The following is a 5485-nucleotide window of genomic DNA, read 5'->3' as shown; positions in this document are numbered from 1 at the left end:
ATAAGTAAATTAGAAATAATTTAAAAATGATAATGTTATTGAGAAATGTATGCATTTTGCATAAGATCAATGTGTTTATTCTATTGTGTACTTTTCATTACATGCTAATATACTTTATTCGATGTAAGACATACCTGACAAACAAATTTATATCCAAAGTGGAAATTTCCCATGCTAAATTTTACCTCTCTTTGTTTTATTTGCAATATAAATTGAAAAATCTAAATAAAATAATTAATTTAACAAATGTTATTTATGCACCGTCATTTATGATGTTATGTATTTGGACATTCTTATAAATACTATTAAATGGATTTGTAAAAATTAAGGCATTATTATAAAATGTCAATTGTTCATGTACCAAATAACCAATCCTTAATCCCATACATTAATTAACATTTTGTTATTTTTCAATTCAATGCGAAAAAATCGAGCTACTTTTTAAGTTTCAGAATAAACAGAGTTCATATTATTATATTCACCTATTAAATAGTTAACTAAATTTGAGTCAAAATTGTTATAATATCTTTCCATGAGTTAAATTACTCAATTCCATTGATATTGAGATAAGTTAATGGCACATTGAAAAAGATGAGTGCAATTTACAAAAATGATTAAAAATTACTCAAATTGGACATAACATCAACATTATAAATTTACCTGTGTGATTTTATATATTTTATTTAAGGAATTTGTACATACATTAACCCTAATTGCAAAAGTTTTACAAAATATTTTTAATTTTATAAGCCAAAATGTTTAAAGATTTTTTTTGTAGGACATTAATAGTATATTAGATAAATTTCAAATATCCGCTTTTTCCATATAAAAGAAACAACTATTTATAAAACATTTTTAGCCTTTGTATTCTTATATACCTATCGTATTGTATTAGTAAGATTAGTACGTATAGTGTACAAGTATCCTAACATATGTATAAGAGTATAATACAATTGCTGTTTTATAATGTTCCAATTTCCTGCATAATTATTTAATATAATTTATGAAGGTGTCCTTCGATGTACGCTAATAAATTTGCATATAAATTTTATTTAACTCCTATTGTAATAATTTACCTGTTCACGTTCTTCTTCATCGAGATTGTTATTGGATATTTTGTAAAGAATAGTTACTGTTTCATTTCTCTGAAATTATTTTATACAATAAATAAGTCTGTAGTAAAATTAGAAATCCAGTGAATAAGATTACGTCATTTGGAAAAAAACTTCGACATAACTTCCGTGTAGTAAAATTGTTGTTTGTGTTTATTATTCTAGTTATAAATATGAGGGCAAGTCAATAAGTTCTCAGAAAATTTATCATAGGACACTCGTAGTGTCATGTCACATTACTTTTTAGCATCTTACAGCTGATTAATGACAAAGGAACGGAATTTATCGAGAAAAGAGAGGAGAAGAGAGGAGAAGAGAGAGAAGCAGAGAGAGGTTTCATTTCTGTAGACGATTGAAACGGACAACCTTTGTATTTTCTGCAAAATGGAAAAAAAACGAATTCCGTGCAGTGATCAAACATCTGCATATATGAAAGGTTTAACGCCGAAAGAAATCAATGAAATTAATGAATTTAAACGTGGTCGTACATCCGCATGTGATGCACCTCGTTCTGGATGTCCAATTAAGGCTGCTACGCCAGAAATCATCGATAAAGTCCACGATATTGTTTTGACTGATCGACGAGTGAAAATGCTCGAGCTTGTTGAGGCCACAGTCACATGGCCCACTGATTTCAATTTAGCACGAATAATTGGGTATGAAAAAGCTATCGGTAAGATGGGTGCCGAGTTTGTTCACTGTAGACCATAAGCGGGACCGTGTGACGATTTTAAAACAACGTTTGGAGATGTTTCAACGTAATCCAGATGAATTTCTACGTCGATTCATTACTGTTGACGAAACATGGATCCATTACTTTACACCTGAGACGAAGAAACAGTCAAAACAATGGACTTCACCGGGTGAATCAGCTCCGAAAAAGATGAAGAATGTAAAATCGGCCGGAAAGGTGATGGCCACAGACCATCATTGAGATGCACGCGGTATAATTCATATCGATTACCTTCCGTCGAAGCAAACGGTCAATAGCGATTACTTATACGTAGCCTTATTTCAATAATTTTAAAGAAAAAACGTCTCCATTTGGTGAAGAAAAAAGTGCTCTTCCATCAAGACAATGCACGGGTTCACACGTGCCCGACACTGATGAGCAAATTCAACGAATTCCGCTACGAATTACTTTCTCATCCAGCATATTCGCCAGATTTAGCCCCCTACAGCTATTTCCTGTTTCTAAACCTGAAGAAATGGTTCGGAGGAAAGAGATTCACCACCAGAGATCAGCTCCTCGCCGAAACAGAGGCTTATTTTGAAGGGTTGAACAAATCATATTATTCGGACGGCTTGAAAGAGTTGATGGAGTTGGAGAGTCGTTGGATCAAGTGTATCGAACTGAAAGGAGACTATGTTGAGAAATAAAAATGAATCGATAAAAAAAATGTGTTTTACTATATTTTTCTAAAAACTTATTGACTTGCCCTCGTAATTAGTAACGTTTTAATTCTACTATACCTTATAGTAAATAGTTTGACATATGTAATTTAATGTGAGAAATAATATGCTATGCGGAATGAAAGAAAAACAGGCATCTAATATATGCATATTATTTCGTATTGTCCAAAGTTGTTTCTTGTCTGCTGCAAGTATTAAAGTTATAAGGATGCTGATTTTCATAGCATCTACAAAGTACCATAACATTTGCAATGACATTTGTATGTTAAATACTTTGTTTAATTTATGTGCTATAAGGCATAATTGTAGGTGGATATGCCTGTAAAAAATCGTAATTGTTATAATGAATGAAATAATAAAGAAAAGTACGAGATGTGCAAAGTAATATATATGTGTAGCGTAGAATTTGATTAAACTATAATTGTAATTTGCGATTAGTTTAAAAAAAAATATATATATATGTATATGCCATTATTTTACACAGTTGAAGTTATTTTTGTATGCACTAGAACTAGTTGGTCCATTTAAATTGAAAACCTTGAATATGTCTTTTATTTGGGATGGTATTAAGAAATATTTCATTTAAAGGTAGAACGATTTTGCAGGGGACGTATTTTAGAAATATTGTTTTTTCTTTTAGATGGTAGCGCACAATGTAAGTATGAAAGTCATTAACATTTTTTAAATGTCATTATATTTTTTTACAAAATATAATTTCGGTAGTTTTTTTTACACATAAAAATTTAGACAGAAACATAAAAAAGTTAATAGTTCACGAGTTATTTAACTTTTTTTGTCAGTATGTGCCATAAAAAGACATAAAATATAACACTACTTTAAAGTTACCATAAAATAACTCATTGCTGATTTCCTAACATTACCTTACATTTTAACGTTATATACCTTAATACTTTTATATGCAGAATAATTGTGTGTGGAAAACCATTGTGTAAAGAGAGAATCATACAGGTTCATTAAAACAAGTGAAAGTCCATCTATTTGTCGCCTCTATTTGCAAAATGTAACCAAAGTACGTCTCCCCCTCCCCCCCCCATGACAAGAGCATGTTCAAAATCACACACACATACACATCTTTTTATTTTTTATACTTTTCCAAATATTACGAAACTTGAAATGAGGTATACTTGTATATGTAGATATACATAAATGCATACGCATTTGTATACAGAGCAATTCTTTTAAAAAATTACATCATAATCCATATAGATTGCTTGCGATATTTAGTTCCTGTTATACGTTGACGGACTAAAATAGATTTGTCTTGTCTTCTATATCTATAATCTGCATTATTTTCGAAAAGATCAGAATAAAGTACTTGTAAACAATCATTGATTTGATGAAATCTGGAGCATGTGAATCTGAATTAAAGGAAAGAGATTTAATTATGCCTTTTAGTAAAATTAAAATATGTGCATTATACATATACGTATACTTTGCGTTAATAAATAATAAATGTTAAACTAAATTAGAATTTTGTTATTTGCTTGTTATACTTTTTCATAGTTTAAACATATTTGTTATTTATAACAGAATAAATTATCATTTTTCCATTTAGGTTATCTTGTAATATATTATCTTTACAATTTCAAATGTTTATATCGATAAAATATTATTTAAAATTACATGATGCATCCTAAAATATTTAAATAACTTTAAAAATATCTTTAAATGTTCACACTGTAAACATTTTGTTTTACAATGTCAATAAAGAATATCTTACTAATTGTATGTTTGCATTTATACTAACCCAAGAACAATTCCGCAAAGCAGAGCACTTGAAATATTTACATATGTTGAATAATTTGCTTCAACGTATCGATAAACGATAAAAAAATGTTTGGAACCGTAAAAAATATGTTTCAAATAAAGATAAAATGCTGCATCAGAACAAACATATACAATACATCCGATTATTATTCGAATTATCCAGTTACGCAGCCGTTGATATTCATTTGGAACACCGAGTGCTTCTAACGTGTCGTTTACTACAGCGAGCTCGTGTAAACATATTTTCAATTCCTTTAAAAAATTATATTGACTGATTATGCGACATAAAATAGAAAGTATCATATTATAATTTCATACTTGAATAAAAATTATTATTTTAATGTGTACAGAAAATATAATAGATAAAAAAAGTTATTAAAATCTTATTAGTATTTTAAACATAATATTATATATAATTTTATAAACTAGAAACGTAATATAAATATAAATCTTAATTATACGAAACATATATTTTGTCTACAACTATTCATGTTTCAATATTGAATTTTCTGCTGATTTCGCTCAATGAAGGTGCATGATAACTGAAATATTAATAATTTAGTGATATGTATCATAGATGGAGTGGACTTCAAAGAATGATGATAGATCTCGAAAGGTAGTCAAACGATTAATTACGTTCAATAATGCACTTTATTTGATTGCCTTGTCACAATTTTCGAGACTCGTGATCTCAAGAGACTATATAGTGATTTCACTTCTCACGGACGCTAGATCGAGCCATATACCTACTAATGTTTTTGCAAAATCAGCAGTAAAATTTCGGAAACATGCGAAGAGTGAAGCTTTAAAATTTTCAGAGTAATTACAAATCTAGATAGCACGGCTTCTGGCGGAATCTCGTCGATCGAATGTTAGAAAGCAAATGTTTTCACAAATTTTGCTCGAACTTTACGGTGAAAAATACTTTTTCGAAATATGCTTTTTGTTTGACCGATACGAGATTAGTGTCTTTAGATGGAAAAAATCTGTGCTCATTCCCCGTTCTCAATCGTGGAAAGAGGAAGCATTGACGTCCTGCAAACGATGGAGAACTTTCCCATTGCTTTAAATTTAATTTCGACGAAGTTTCTCACTATGATCGTAATTATAAACATGACTAGTAACTATATTGAGTCTGATTTCAAAAGGATACGGTCAAATAGAGAAATGTC

At 29.6% G+C, this 5485-nt stretch overlaps 1 pseudogene; it reads left to right on the top strand.

The window, feature by feature from the left end:
• Nucleotides 1-1496: 1496 nt before the first annotated feature.
• On the top strand, nt 1497-2492 carry LOC108773799 (uncharacterized; annotated as a pseudogene).
• The last annotated feature ends 2993 nt before the right edge of the window (nt 2493-5485 follow it).

This window comes from Cyphomyrmex costatus, unplaced genomic scaffold (assembly GCF_001594065.2).
Source record: "Cyphomyrmex costatus isolate MS0001 unplaced genomic scaffold, Ccosl1.0 scaffold222, whole genome shotgun sequence".
In the NCBI taxonomy this organism is placed as follows: Eukaryota; Metazoa; Arthropoda; class Insecta; order Hymenoptera; family Formicidae; genus Cyphomyrmex; species Cyphomyrmex costatus.
The sequence above is the reverse complement of the archived record's forward strand: the minus strand, read 5'-3'. Positions and strand labels throughout refer to the sequence as shown.